The sequence below is a fragment of the Megascapheus bottae genome, unplaced genomic scaffold (genome assembly GCF_031878675.1).
Source record: "Megascapheus bottae isolate mThoBot1 unplaced genomic scaffold, mThoBot2.hap1 HAP1_SCAFFOLD_58, whole genome shotgun sequence".
In the NCBI taxonomy this organism is placed as follows: Eukaryota; Metazoa; Chordata; class Mammalia; order Rodentia; family Geomyidae; genus Megascapheus; species Megascapheus bottae.
Genome location: NW_028327477.1, coordinates 799,446 through 815,907, shown reverse-complemented (window position 1 = coordinate 815,907; position 16,462 = coordinate 799,446). Strand labels below are relative to the sequence as shown.

Below are 16,462 nucleotides of genomic sequence, written 5' to 3'. Positions count from 1 at the left end.
AAGAATCCGTTTCTTTAAGTTACTTGTGGCATGGCTCTGCACTGGATACAAAACAATGAGGATTTAAAATTCAGCACTTGCAGCACTCGGAGTCTTCAAGTCGGTTAAACTGTAGGTTGTCGGTTAAACTGTAGGTTGTCGGTTAAACTGTAGGTTTGTTCATGGATTCTTCCATTGTCATTTGAGCTTCTCTTCTCAACCAGCTGCTGTCCCTAGTGGAGACACTAGGAATTGCATCCTCTACACTGTCTTCCCTCTCTCTCCTCTTTCTCTCTCTCTCTCCTCCTGTAACACGTCAGACTCTTCAATGGCTTTGACAGCTATTTTCTTGGATGTTTCCTGAATTTCTCCACCTATTATAAACTCATCAAGGATAAAATATGCCTTTTCAAAATTAAAGATGATACCCAGCTCGCAGACCTTTTATAAACAAGTTTGAGCTCCTTCCAGTCAATGAAACTGCTTCTTCGATGACCTCGAGAGAGAATAATCTGAACAATTTCCCGGGTTATTTTTTTCCTCTCTTTGTCAGGGAGAGTGGTGTACCACTTCTGTAGCCGTAATTTCCCTTGTCGACTGAACAGCAAGATGAAATGTATCATGGTGTCCCAGACCCGCCGCCACCTGCACCCCGAGATCCGCGAGCGCCCAAGCCCGCTCGGGTACCAGGTGAGGCGCCCGCCTCACCTGTAATATCTCCTGTTTGAGTATAAAGTAAACCTGATGCCTTTAATGCCTTTCCTAAATGTTTGGTTTGTAAAACTTGAAATATTATTAGCAGTTAAGAGTTCCTGTATATTGCTGAACTTTTAAAAATATTTACAGAGATCAGAGACAATGTATCTCGTATGAATGTCCTAAATTCATTTGTATGTTTGGAATTGGAAGAAAGAAGAATAACCAAAGATGGTAGAGGAGATAGATATTCAGTAGTTTTGATGTCTTAAAAGCTGCTAGCTAGGCTGGGATGGAAAAATTTTAAACCTTTGAATATAAAGACATTCTTATGGGGTTATATTTTCTATAAATTATTTACCCAGGTTTTCAGACATCAGAAATGATGTCTGTGACATCTCTTACTATAATACAATTCAGTGGTAGGGATTCATAACAATGGCAGCGATTATTATTGCTACCACTATTTAAAGACAATCTCTTCTATTCCAAGCAATCTTACTTATAGTTACTTGAGAAAGTTTCACATGCTTTTGAATGTAAATCTAATATGTTTTGTTTCTTACTTTGGGCATTGATTACTTTGGCAGGAAGTACATGTTTCTTTTATCTTCCTGCCCTTCCTACCCCCAAAGACATTATTATTGCTGCTAGACATTATCATTGTGAATCTGTGTCACCTTTATACTGCAGATTATGCATTACCAGGTATTAATGTAATCAGAGATATTATGAGGAATTAGTCATGGTAGTTGTCCTGGTGCTTCATCATGTCTTTCCATGATTCTTGCACATGAGTTTCGAGGTATTGTGTCACTCGAGTGGCCTGGTCAGGGACGGGACCTTCTAGGGATTCCTAGGACAAGTGCATGCGTGGCTTGGGGGCTCTGGGGAGAACTCATGTGGCAGACTCTTAGAGGATACAATGGAAAATGATAGCGTTGCTCCTACTCAGAAGATATTTAGGAGGAAAATGCTAAGCCAAGAGGAGAAATTGACCAATTCCAATTGATTTGAAGGAAATAATTCAGATAGTATATGAAGTAATCACTAGGCTTTGAATTTCTAATAGTTACTCAAATGAATGATTTAGAAGTATAATTATGGCCCCGGATAGAAATTTAATCAAATTTGTTTAGATGTTCTTCAGTTGTATATTTAACTTGTGTGGGTGTGTATGTGTGAGTGAGTGTATGAGAGTGAGTGTGTGTGTGTGATCTGAGGTTCGAACTTGAGGCCTCATACTTCCCAGGCAGATGTTCTACCACTAAGCCATGGCTCCAGTTCCTTTAACTTAAAAGACTTGGTAAAACTTACTTTTCATAACAATTCATGTTGTGTAAGTTTTTATGATTCTATTTTTGGATGAAAGTATTTTCATACCTCATTAAATGCTTTACAAATATTCTTGATAATTCCTATTTGACACTTGGCTATGCACAGGGGTTCTCAGATGTGCTGGGAGTCACCTACAGAAGATGATCATCTTCACGTGGCACACTGGGGTAAATTCTGAGGGGCTTAGGGATACACTTTATATGGGCTGTGGTGAAAGTAATCATCATGTTTCTTTATATTATATAATTATAAGAAGATTGCCAAGTGAAAAGATAATATTCAATTTGCATAAAATTTTCAAATAAAATATTTTTAAAATTCCAAAAAAAAGAGATGAATACTTCCTTGAAACAAAATTTCTAAGGACAGTTTCATTTTCTTCATGTGTGTGTTTATTTGATTTACATTTCTCTTTCACAGCATAATGAAATTCTACTCTTGTACCCATTTGGAGAAGATGGTGGTGGATGAAATTAAGCAACTATTGGTAAGTATCTACAGTGACGACTAGAGTTTACTTCACTGCAGTGTTTATTATAATTGAATGATGATAATTAATATCAATTTCATACAGACTAGTGAAGGAATGATTTCCTAACTCCTCATCATTGGGAATGCATTCTGTGTAACTTATCTTTAGGTGATAGGTGGGTGATGTAAAAGGGCTGCCCTGAGTATTGAGAATGACATAGATGCACGCACTCTCTATGATTTGGAAGGCAGGTGGCTTGCAGGTTTGCAAGTGTTGTGGTTAAAAATGTCCTGTGCTCTTCCCCTTCCACCGTCGGGTTTCTTGGGAGCATCGAGGGATACCCCTGGGTGGCTGGGTGGGTGAGGGCACTGACAGATACTATTTGTATTTCTAAAAGAGACTCAGACTTCTTGCTTATTCTGATTATAGGCTTCACCTTGTTCTTCTTAGCCCTACAAAAAAAAGGAAATCAAATTAGGTTAAAGATAATGAAGCAGACTTTAAGGGACACATTTTGTACTTGCTTTTCCTAGGCTTGATAGGTATATTTATACTTTTATTTCTCATTAAATGAAAAATTTTGCTCTTGAGATAAAGAATTAATGTGTACAATCTGAATTTGACTTCAAATTGTGATAACTATAACTCGAATTACAAAAAAATGAAACATTTCTCTACTTTGTTTAATTGTTTGATCTTTATAAAATAAGTAGTGGCATGAACAAGTATACTTTTCATCCTTTATCATCTTGCTTTGATAAAACTTTGGAATAACATGATTTTATATAATCATTTATGTTTACATTTTACATTAGAGGTGAGTTTTTTAAAAAACCATATTTTCCTTCATGTTGCCCTAGATTTTCTGTACATGGTTAGAGAATATGTTCAAAATACAGTTGCAATATCTACCTATTATCTACTATGTATACAATATATGTATGTATATGGATTCGAGTATGTAATTGTCGTGTGTGTGTGTAGTTCAAATTTAGGATCTTGGGAGCTATCCCTAAGCTTTTTGCTCAAAGCTAGCCCTCTCCCACAGCTCTATTTCTGGATTTTTGGTGGTTAATTGGAGATAAGAGACTCAAGGGCTTTCTTGTCCAGGCTAGCTTTGAATGGTGATACTCAGATCTCAGCCTCCTGGATAGCTAGATTAGGCTTGAGACACCAGTGCCCAGCTGAAATTGTCTTTTTCTGTTCATCAGCTGGTTAGAACTGACCCTCCCCCCTCTACTTTCTAAAAAGGCATAATTGTGCCAACGGATTTTGAAAATAAACTGCCCGGTACATTATGTGATTCATGTAAGTATACCACCAGATGGATCCAAAAGATTGAGTCATACTGCCTAGCCTTCTGAATAGGCATATTGATCACATTATCTGCCAGCATTTTTGTATCCTTGCAAATGTTCTGCATTGAATTACCTGGTTATGCTTCATGAGATTTAAAAGTGTGTTTACTAATTTTCATGCTTCTTAAAAGCTGTTCAAATTCTTGCCTCTCATCTCCAGTTGAATAGTCAGATCAACCAAAAAGGTGACCTTTTAATTACAATATACCTTTTAAATAAAGGTATATTTACCTTTGTTAAAAAGTAAATTGTTATTGTAAAGGTGGTATCCAGCTATATAAGCCAGGTAAAGAGTACATTTCTTCCTGGACAGAGTCACCCTGTCTCTTACAGTTTTTCCTTCCCATTCCCATCCATAAGGTGTATATTTTGCTTTCAACATAGTTGTAAAGTATTTTTTCCAGTTCTGGGCTTTGAACTCAGGGCTGTAATGTATTTTTTGCCAGTTCTGGGCCTTGAACTCAGGGCCTGAGCACTGTCCTTGGGTTTTCTCAAGGATAACGCTCTACCACTTGAGCCATAGCACCACTTCTGGCTTTTTTCTATGTATGTGATACTGAGGAATCAAACATTAGTCTTTGTCCATGCTAGGCAAGCACTCTACCACTACGTCAAACTCCCAGCTGCAATATATATATATATATATTTTTTTTTAATCAAAGAAACAATTCAAGTTGGGTGCCAGTGGCTCATGCCTGTAATCCTGGCTACTCATAAGGCTGAGATCAGAGAATAACCATTGAAATCCAGCCTGGGAATGAAAGTCCATAACACTATTATCTCTAACCCACAAAAAAGCTGGAAATGGCTCAAATAATAGAATGTCAACCTTGAGCCTAAACCTCAAACTCCCAGCTGTAATATATATATATATGTATATATATATGCATAAATTAACACTATAATAGAATGCCAACCTTGTGCCTAAAATTCAGGGATAGCATCCAGGCTCCCCTGAGTTCAAGTCCCAGGACTGGCAAAAGAGTAATAATAATAATAATTCAGATCATATGTAGAGGAGAAACACTTCATATAGGGGAATTTCTAATAGGAGGTATTTCTGGCGTCAATGCCTTTAGCTTTACAACAAAGTAGAATTTGAATAGTTCCCATTTGATTGACTTCTGTTGATCCACAGATTACTGTATTTAGTAGAGTTCCATTTCCATTTAAAACCAAAACCCAAATGTGTCTTATATTGTGTGTGAATTACAATTAAATAGGACAACCCAGGAAATGATATTGAATTTCCTGGCTTGAGATCTGTGGAAGTTGTTGATGAAAGCGACAGACAAGACTCATAATTTTGAAAATAATGGCTTCAACCTTCTATAAAAATGAATTATTGATAAGCAATTCCTCAGTCCAGATTTGACAGTTCGTTGACTGTGTGAACACACAAAAAATCAACCTTGAGCTTTGTGACTTTGGAATCACTGGCTTGATTTTATCCAGGGGTGACATTTTTTCAGCTATAGTCTTTTCATAAATGTTTTTGTTCAATGGCAACTACTTTGTACAACTACTTAAAGATGATGATGATGATGATGATGATGATGATGATGATAATGATAATAATAAAACAAAAGCATCCTGTACTTTCCAGCAGCATCTTCATGACCACAACCTGTGGCTGGGGCAGGCCTCACATGCGGTCTGGCCTGCGGTGGATGCTGGGTAAATGCTCCAGTAACTCTGTGAAGTCTTTCCTCAGCAGTAGCTGAGGTTCAGTATTGCAGGGCAAAGGCAGAGAGAAAGAAGGACCCGCCTCCTACAATTCTTACACTAGGAGAGTCAGATTCATGATTCTTAGCTCTGGATTCCTGATTTTGATAGTTTCTTCCCAAGAGAAGATATCAACAAGTAGCCAGCTGGCCTAGTGTGACCAAAAACCATTCCATGTGTTATTTTCAATAACCTTGATATGAGTCCCTGTGGTTTCCTTCAGATACATTGTCTTTCCTGCCTTCTAATACATAGCTCCTCTATCAGTTATAGCTTCATTTTTAAAGTCTGTATAAAAACCTTCTGCTCTGCCTCTGTAGACCTGGCAAACTCCTGTGTTCTGTCCTTGGTCCCTTTGTTTCTGTGTGAATACCCTGTTTGTCTGCTCCTCACTAGGCAGTGGAGTTCTGTAGCCAGGGCAACAAATGTTGGGTCATTGTGGTTAAGAGAGGAGTGCTGTGGTCCAGTGTTTTGTGAGATTCTTGTTGGGTTTTTGCCTGTGATCTATCTCGTAGGTAAACAATATTCACTGGTTAACAGGTTCTACTGGAGTTTTTGTTTCTCTGTCCAAGAAGTCTGGCTCCCTTTTCAAGTTACACTTGAACTGCAGAGTCTGGTTTTAAGTTTATTGGGGATGCTTTCTTTTACCCTTCTTCCTATCACCCTGATCTGGTTAGTGTGTCCACTGTGACACTCCGAGTTGCTTCCTAGTCATTTTTTTGATAATTAACTGACATATTAATTTTTATTTTAAAAAGCTAGTATTTCCTGAAAGATCTAAATGCAGCTGGATTTCTTTGATTACTAGAGTTGACTTTGGTCCAACATTAGGAAGGATTTTCCTGAATACAGAAACAAGACTGGACAGGAAAGACTGTTTCTGAGCCTGGGCCCTGGCCCTCTCATGCTTGCCACTTAGTGCTCAAAAGTGAACAGATGTGCAAGATTGCCTCAGCTCCTGGCCTTTCCTCCCTCCTGTTAGAAACTCTGGGCAGGAGGGGAGCATGGTCTAGTGCTAGAGTGCTTGCCTATCACGCACAAAGTTTGATTCCTTAGTACCACATACAAAGCCAAGGAGGTGGTGCTGTGTCTCAAATGGTAGAGTGCTAGCCTTGAGAAAGTCCAAGTACAGTGCCCAAACCTGGGAGTTCAAGCCCCAGGACTGGCAAAAACAACAACAAAAAAGCACACATCTCCAGTGTCAGGAATGAATAGACACACAAGAGATACAAATTTTGTCAAGCAATTTGCAATGCCTCACTCTACCCAGAGCTAAGCAGGCACACTGGGCAGAGCAGTTTAGTAGGTTTTTATCCCAGTCCAAACTGTCCCTTGTCAAGGAGTTAGGCTCACATTCTAAATATAACTGATTACCAACGTTAGATTGTTTTTTTAAAAGGTTTACAATTTTTTTTTCATCACAGCTGGCTGAAAGCAGAACTGGGAACAGAGTGGCTGGCAGATACAGTGAGAGAGGTTGATGAAGTCAGCAGAAAGCTCCCATTTAAAAGGGGTAGGTCTGGGGCACATGGCTGACACCTGTAATCCTAGCTACTCTGGAGGCTGAGATCTGAGGATCAAGGTTCAAAGCCACCCCAGGCACAAAAGGAGCTGAGACTCTTATTTCCAACTAACCTCTAGAAAACAAGTGGTGCTTGGCTCAAGGGTAGGATGGTAGCCTTGAGCTGAAGAGCTCAGGGACACCTCCGACCCAGACCCAGGGGGAGGGTGGTAGCCTTGAGCTGAAAAGAGCTCAGGGAGAGTTCCCAGGCACAGTTCAAGCCACGTGACCCACAGAAAAAAAAGGGGGGGCACGTGAGTTTGGCCTAGTGATAGAGTGCTTGCCTAGCATGCACAAAGACCAGGGTTCAATTCCTCGGTACCACATACGTAGAAAAAAGCTAGACGTGGTGCTGTGGCTCAAGTGGTAGAGCTCTAGCCTTGAGAAAGTCCAAAAACAGGTTCAGGCCCTGAGCTCAAGCCCAGGACTGGCCAAAAAAAGATGTGTGTGGGGGGGGACTTAATTCCATTGATAAAGATTATTCTAACAAGCAACACACTTGGCAGTTGCAGTTTTATTCTTTGAATTCCTTCGATAAATATTTATCTCCCTAATTTGGCGAGTGGGTCACAGCAGCACAGCTGATAATTGCAATTTCACTCTTTTAACTCCTTCAACACAAGATTTGCATTCCTCACATGGCTGCTGGTCATAAACAGCACAGAAATAAGTCTTTAAAAAGCAAATAATAGAGGGGGGAAGGGAAATGGGGACCATGACATGTGAAAGGGTTTCAATGTGTGGGAATTAATGCACCATTTATCTGGCAAATATCATGTAACCCTTCTATTAATTACAATAAAAATATATTTTAAAAAAGCAAATAATACCAAAAAATATCAATATACAATACAAAAGCATTTCAGTTTGACAGAAAAGACTACTTTTTCCTCACACTCCTCTCCCTCACCCTCAGAAAAGGCTGGTGTAGGTGCGGTGGCTCATGCCTGTAATCCTAACTACTCAGGAGGCTGAGATCTGAGGATTAAGGTTCAAAGCCAGCCTGGGCACAAAAGAACCTGAGACACTTATCTCCAATTAACATCTAGAAAAATGGAAGTGAGGCTTGGCTCAAGGGTAGGGTGGTAGCTTTGAGCTGAAGAGCTCAGGGACAGTGCCCAGGCCAGATCAAGCCCCATGACCCACCAAAAAAAAAAAAAAAAAAAAGAGCTGGAATCTTATCTCTCACCACCAGGTGGCAGTGCTGATCTCACCTCAGCTCCTGCAGCCCCTAAATAACCTGACCTATGGAAATCAGCTCTGAAAACAGGGATGCGGGCACTGCCTTCATAAAAGTAGACAGTCAGTAGACTTCCTAGAGAGAAACAAGCAGACGTTTGGAAGGGAAGAAAACCCTGAATCATGGTTATGCAGTTGGGGAGTGGCGGGGGGAGACAGCAACACTTAACTACCTTGTGAAAATACAGTGAAGCATATGAAAAGTGAGGGTGAATTTTTTTCTCTATTTAATAAAGATGAGGAGAAAAGGCATGTAGCTGAAGGTAGATGGTGGTCAGGTATCTTTTTTGGTCCAAGAAGACAACTTAGCCAGGGTTATTAGAAAGGTAAGAGAGCAAATAAAACTATGGGAAATAGACATGGGCTCTACAGCTCACCTTCCCCTCCTCCTCCTTGCTCTCAATTCTACATCTCTAGTACAGAAGAATCTTCTGTATCCAGACACAAATTCAAGGAGATCCTGTTCCTCCACAGCCAGGCAACAAAAAAAGGACTAATTTCTGAGAAGCCAAGGAATTGAACATGTGTCTTCCTGCATGCTAGGCAAGCACTCTACCACTAGGCCACACTCCGGCCCCTTCCTAGTAATTTTTTTTTCCATATCCTTTTATCCTGGTTTATTTTCTTAATTTGAGAATGGGCATCTAATTTTTAATCATCAAGGTACATTTTAAAAACATTTATTGTTGGGGTAATGTATAGAGGGGTTACAGTTACATTCGTCAGGTGGTGGGTGCATTTCTTCTCACACATTGATACTCCTTCTTATGTTTTTGTCCCTGTTTCCAACCCTCCTCTCATCAAGGTACATGTTAAAAGAGAAAAACTTTAGATCATTGCTGAAGATAATTCTCTAGCAAGGGATTTTTTTCCCCTCTCATATGAGACAATGGACTTGTCAGGGTGGTTCGGTTTCTTGTAACACTTTTCAACTTCATTCCCTTTTGCTCAAAGTTTTATGCAATGGCAGTCTGGTAATTTTATATTTCATTGTGTATTATTGGATTTACTTTTAGCCTCTCTCAACATATACAATAACTTGATAGTAAACTTCTGGGCTGAGTTGCATGTTGGGATGAATGTCAATCAATACCATGGTTTGTCTATCTAAATTGGTCAATGACAGGTCAACTAAAGTTCATGGCATCGTCTTTTGAAAATAAGTTGGTAGGCCAACTTTCCTCCAAAGTCCAGTCAAGAGCTGGTTAATGTTATTTCCAGGCTGTGTAAAATGACTGATTGAATTTCTTATTTCAGTAAGCAGATGCTTTCTAGAGCACTACATGTGCTGAGACAGGTATGCTTACTCTGCTCCAGGAAGAAAAAGTCCTCCCAACTTCCCTCATGTACTTCTTCGTATGGTTCTAATAACTTTGAAGGTGAGACCTGTCATTGCAATTTAATTTTGTTTGGGGTAGCTCATTAGCATCATTTTTTATTGTAATTAGTAAAAGGGTTACATGATATTTGCCAGATAGAAGGTGCATTAATTCACATACCTTGATACCCTTTCACATGTCTTGGTACCCGTTTCCCTCCCCCCCACACCCCCCACCCGTCTTGGTTTTCCCCCCTTCCCTATCAAATTTCAAATATCCAAATACAAATAAATTCAATATATCAGATAACAAAGTGAGATACTATACCAATATGAGATAACCAAGGGACAGCAAAGGGGATGAGAGACAACATAGTACATTAAGGACAACAATCATTCATTATATGGCTTTTGTTTCACTATCCTGGAGGTCCTTTCAATTAGCTTCACATTATATGTCCTTATGTATCGAGATTTTGCTCTATTGCAAATCTCTTCTAGTAGAGCCCAAGGTTTCTACTGATTATGATGAATGAGGGAAACCATTGAGCCTAAGTTCCTTTGAGTCTGGCTTACTTCACTTAATAGGATTTTTTCTAAGTCTTTCCATTTCCTAACAAATGGGGCAATGTCATTCTGACAGCAGCATAGAATTCCATTGTGTACAAATACCACAACGTGTTGTTCCACTCATCAACTGAGGGACATCTAGGTTGGTTCCATATCTTTGCTATGGTGAATAGTGCTGCAATGAACATTGTTGTGCTGGTGGGTTTAGTATGTCCTTGTTTCTGGGTGGTTGGGTAAATGCCAAGTAGTGGAATTGCTGGGTCATAGGGGAGTTCTATGTTTAGCCTTTTGAGGCACTGCCACACTGCTTTCCATAGTGGTTGAACGAGTTTGCACTCCCATCAACAGTGTAGTAGTGATCCCTCCTGGCCACATCCCCTCCAGCATCTGTTGTCATTCGTTTTCCTGATCCTGGCCATTCTAGCTGGAGTGAGGTGGAATCTTAGAGTTGTTTTGATTTGCATTTCTTTTATGACCAGAGATGTTGAGCATTTCTTCATGTGTCTATAGGCCATTTTTGTTTCTTCTTCAGAGAAGATTCTCTTTAAGTCTTTGGCCCATTTTTTAATGGGATGGTTGTTACTTTGGAGGTTAGTTTTGGAGTGATTCAATTTTTTGAGTTGTTGATATATTTTAGATATGAGGCCTTTGTCCATTGTTTGGACGGTGAAGATCTTCTCCCACTCTGTAGGCTTCCTGATTAGTTTACTAGCTATGTCCTTTGCCATACAAAAGCTCTGCAGTTTAATGCAGTCCCACTTATCCAGCCTTTCTCTGATTTGTTGTGATTCTTGGTCCTTATTAAGAAAGTTTCGACCTGTGCCAAGGAGGCCTAGTGTATCTCCTATTCCTTCCTGTAGAGTTTTCAGTGTGTCAGCTTTTACCTCCAGGTCTTTGATCCATTTGGAGTTAATTCTAGTGCAAGGTGACAAAGAAGGATCCAGCTTTAGTTTTCTGCAGGTGCTTAATCAGTTCTGCCAGCACAACTTGTTGAAGAGGCTGTCTTTCTTCCATTCTATTTTTTTGGCTCCCTTGTCAAAGATTAGGTGGCCATAGGTCTGTGGTTTAATATCTGGGTCGTCAGTTCTATTCCATTGGTCTTCAGGCCTGTTCCTGTGCCAGTACCAAGCTGTTTTGATAATTATAGCTCTGTAATAGAGTCTAAAGTTTGGAACTGAAATTCCTCCAGCGCTGTTCTTTCTGCTAAGAAGTGTTTTTGCTATACGGGGTCTTTTATTATTCCATATGAAATTTTGGATTGCCTCTTCTATTTCTTTAAAGAATGACATTGGGATGTTGATGGGTATTGCATTGAATTTGTAGATAGCTCTTGGCAAGATTGTCATTTTCACAATGTTGATTCTTCCAATCCAGGAGCATGGAAGGTTTTTCCATTTCCTTAGTTCTGCTTTAATTTCCTTTTTTAGGGTTTTAAAGTTTTCATCTAAACGGTCCTTTACATTCTTAGTTAAGCTAATTCCTAGGTACTTTATTTTCTTTGAGGCTATTGTGAAAGGAGTTTCTTTCCTGATTATTGCCTCGTTCCTCTCACTGTTGGCATAAAGGAAGCCAGTCGATTTTTGAGGGTTGATTTTATAGCCTGCTACTCTTCCAAAGCTTTGAATCAGCTCAAGGAGCTTGGGAGTAGAGTCTATAGGATTCTTTAAATACAGAATCATGTCATCTGCAAAGAGGGATAGTTTTATTTCCTCTTTCCCTACTTGGATCCCCTTTATGCTTGCTTCTTGCCTTATTGCACTGGCTAGGAATTCTAGTACTATGTTAAAGAGTAGTGGAGAGAGTGGGCATCCTTGTCTCGTTCCTGATTTTAGAGGGAATGGCTTTAGATTTTCTCCATTAAGTGTAATACTAGCAGTAGGTTTCTCATACACAAAGGCTTTACTTTTTACTCATGGTTTTAATTCGTGGTCATTTAGCTCTGTTGATTCTGGGCCATAATGAGGCTCATTGGAAGTAATGATACAGAGAAACTTACAACTCACCTCATGGTGCACTGGGGTGAGGAAGAAAGGGGGAAAGGAGAATGGAGGAGGGGGGAGAGAGGAGAGGAAGGGGAGAGAAAAGAGGAGAGAGAAAAAAGAAATATGAGGGAGAGAGAGAAGGTGAAGAGAAGACAGAGAGGAGAGAGGAAAGAAAGGAGAAAGGGGTGAGAGAGAGGAGACAGTAAAGAAAGAGAGGGAGGAGAGAGAATGATGAGATAGAGAGAGAGAAGAGAGATGAGAGAGAAGGGAGAGACAAAGAAGAGGAGAGAGAGAGACAGAGGAGAGAGAGAGAGAGAGAGAGAGAGAGAGAGAGAGAGAGAGAGAGAGAGAGAGAGAGAAAGAAAAGAGAAAGGGAAAGAGAGAAGAGAGAACACAAGACACACTTTTCTTCAAAGGCAGTCTCCCAGCAGGCGCTGGTGGTTCACACCTGTAATCCTAGCTACTCAGGAGGCGGAGATCTGAGGATTAAGGTTCAAAGCCAGCCTCAGCAACAAAGTCCATGAGACTCTTACATCCAATTAACCACCAGGAAACCGGAAGTGGAGCTGTGGCTTAACATGGTAGAACCCTAACCTTGAGCTCAAGGGCTCAGGGACAGAGCCTAGGCCCAGAGTTCAAGCCCCAGAATCCACTAAAAAAAAGAAAAGGCAGTTTCTCAGTCACCTATATCTTTTGATTGGAGAATCCTACTATTTATATTTATGGTAGTTTTGGTTAGGTAAGGTTTTCTTTTTTTTTTTTTGCCAGTCCTGGGCTTGAGCTCAGGGCCTGAGCACTGTCCTTGGACTTTCTCAAGGCTAGAGCTCTAGCACTTGAGCCTCAGCACCATTTCCGGCTTTTTTGTACTTATGTGGTACCAAGGAATTGAACCTGGGTGTTTGTGCATGCTAGGCAAGCACTTTAACCACTAGGCCAAACTCCCAGCCCAGGTAAGGTTTTTTTTGATGATTATTTATGGCTCTTATATGACTTACATTCAAATTTTCACTTTATTTTTTCATTTTTGTGTTCTCAGTGTTATTATTATATCTTCACGTAGTTGTGCAAAGGACTCACCATTTAGCAAAGATTTATGATTACAATATATCTTGATCATTTATTTTTCTTCCTTTCTTTATGCTCATCTTCGATAGTTCAGTGAATTAGTCTCACAGTGTACTTTGATTCCTACTTTCTATTTTTGGTTGGTCTATTGTAGGTTTTGGCTTTGTGGCTACCCAAAAGCTTATTAAAAATCTTTGGATCATATCAGTTTATTTTAAAATGATAGTAACAGAAATAAACAATGAACAAAAGAACAAGAAAAAGATGTATTCATAAAAACTCTCTCCAGCTGCTTTCCAGTCATCCCACAGGCTGGATATTTGGTGCCTCGTTTTATTTTCATCTTTATTTCCTTTCACTTGAAATATTGATGTAGTTATTATTTCATTTAGTTTTTGGTTTTTCTACTAAAATATTAATTGCTTACATACCATGTTAAGAAATTAGATAACTCTGAGATTGTACAACCAGTCTCATCAGTAATTTTCAGACTTTCATGTTTTCTTTTTAATATTTTTTAAAAGGTATTAATGACTCAAGAACTTCCTTTAGCATATTATGTTGAACTGATACAATGGAAATACTTTTTGTTGTTGTTGTTGGTCATGGGGTTTGAACTCTGGGCCTGGACTCTGTCCCTAAGCTCTTCAGCTCAAGGTTAACCATGTTGAGCCACAGCGCCATTTCCCATTTTCTAGTGATTAATTGGAGCTAAGAGTCTCATGGACTTTAGTGTCCAGGCTGGCTTTGAACTGAGATCCTCAGATCTCAGCCTCCTGAGTAGCTAGGATGACAGGTGTAGCCACCAGGTCCCAATTGAGATACATTGTTTAAGTTTGACTTGTGTAGGAAAATCTTTGTTTCATTTCTTAAGAATGATTTTTCAGAGCAAGGCATTTTCCTTTGACAAGAGTTTTTTTTCTTCTCCCCCCTCCTTTCAGCTTGCTTGCTTGCTCTCGCTCTCTCTCTCTCTCTCTCTCTCTCTCTCTCTCTCTCTCTCTCTCTCTCTCTCTCTCTCTCTCTTTCTTCTCCTCCTCCTCCTGTTCCTCCTTCTCCTCCTCCTCCTCCTCTTCATTTTTGTCCTTCTGGTCCTGGGGCTTGACCTCAGGGCCTGGGTACTGTCCTTGAGCTTTCTCAAGGCTAAAACTCTACCACTTGGGCCATAGCACCTCTTCTGTCCTTTTATATGTAGGTGGTATTTAGGAATCGAACCTAGGTTTTCATGCATGCTAGGCAAGCACCACTAGGCCACGTTCCTGCCTCTCCTACTTTAAAAAAAAATTAACTCTTGATAGAAAGGCAATATGTTGCAATGTGATTGATAAATGATGAAGCAATTTAAGCATAACAAAAATTGCACATCTGCTTATTTAATTTAGCTCATCAAGAAACACTAGATAAATACAGGAAGTGGCTTTGCACTGTGGAGTTTGGTTGAGTGCATAGGGATACATCAAATGCAAATGTAGCTGGGTGCCGTGGCTCAGGCCTATAATCGTAGCTACTCAGGAGGCTAAGATCTAAGGATCATGGTTCAAAGCCAGCCCAGGCAGGAAAGTCTGTGAGATTCTTATCTTCAATGAACCACTAGAAAAGTGGAAGTGGCATTGTGGTTCAAAGTGGTAGAGCACTAGTCTTGAGCAGAAGAGCTCAGGGATACTGCTTGGGCCCCACAACCAACAAAAAAAGAAAAAAGAAATGAATAAAAGCAAAGATACAGTTTAGGTTGACAGTGGTGCATAAAGGGAAACCATGAGAATAATATTTCAAGAATTTGGGGTCACATGATGTTCCATTTTTGGCTGTTGGCAGTGAGATTTGGGCAAAGGGGACATATCGAAACAGAGAAAGTAGCAAGAAGTCTTGGCTGGAGACCAGAAGGAGGATACAGATGGCTTCTATATGGTAGGCATGATTTCCAGTTGTTTCCAGTCTCGGGAGGAATGTTAAGGAAGACAACTTGAAGCAGTAATGTGCTCAGTAGAAGTAAATGTTCAGGTTATCCTGGGGAGAGACATTCAAAAATAAAAGTAAGAAAAGAAAAGAAAAACAAGCACATCTCTGTGTGGACTAGAAAGTCATTTCCATCTCCTTGGGTAAGCCAAAGCCCCAGCCGTGTGATTTCTTAGTTAATTATAGCAAATTGCACAGCAAATGTGGTATATTTCCTGCAAGACACACGAATTGAAGATTTTTGTATTTCATCTATAATTTCCTTTCATTGATTGTCACCTATAGGGTTGCACTAAGGACAGTGAGGAAGACTTTAAGTATCTTTTGCTCACAATTTTTCTGCCTCTGTTTGGTTTTCTAGGCCCTGCAGCTGGGGAGAAAGTATAGATTGCCCGTAGTGATTGTTTTTTTTTTGGGGGGGGGAGGGTTTATGCCAGTCCTGGAGCTTGAATTCAGGACCTGAGTGCTGTCTCTGAGCTTCATTTTGCTTTACCATTAGAGCCACAGCACCACTTCTCTTTTTTTCTTTTTTCTTTTCTTTTGGTAGTTTGTTGGAGGTTAAGAGTCTCATGAATTTTCCTGGCTAGGCTGGCTTTGAATCACGATCCTCAGATTTTGGCTTCCTGAATGGTTAAGATTGGCATGAGTCACTGGCACCCAGGTATCTTGATGTCCATTTGTCTGTGAGGGAAAGAGTCTGTCCTGAAATCAGAGTCCTTTAAAAGGAAGAGAAGGTGACTGGGAGAGACTAATAAAAACTTACTGAAATTCTCTGAAAGAACTTGTCTCTAAAGGATTTAACTATTCTATTTCCGTTTCTGTGACTATCTGGCCAGAAAGAATAATGGCTTATGCCTCTACTTCTGTGCTTTGTTTTTAACCTGTAATAAATAACCCTTATTTCACCTGTAATTTATTCAGCCTAATTCATCTCCTCACCCTCTTTCTAACTTCTAATGGCCCAGCGCAGCTAACATATCTCCTCCTCTTCCTCCTCTTCCTCTCCCTCTCTCCTCTTCCACCCTTCTTTTCTTCCTCTCCCTTCCTCTTCCTCCTCTCCCTTCCCTCACCCCTCCCCATTTTTTTCATTTCCTTTCCCTCACTCACCCTATTTATTTTTTCATATATTTTTATTGTAATTAATAGAAGGGTTACATTATATTCACCAGATAGAAGGTGCATTAATTCACATACATTGATACCCTT

The 16,462-nt window shown here is 39.9% G+C and overlaps 1 protein-coding gene and 1 pseudogene across 1 annotated transcript in view; one reads left to right on the top strand and one right to left on the bottom strand.

Annotated features, from left to right (window-relative positions):
* LOC150039796 (uncharacterized) overlaps positions 1-16,462 on the top strand; it is an 89,894-nt gene that overhangs the window by 5,355 nt on the left and 68,077 nt on the right. The gene's annotated exons all lie outside the window — the stretch shown is intronic.
* Positions 154-602, bottom strand: LOC150039799 (AP-1 complex subunit sigma-3 pseudogene; annotated as a pseudogene).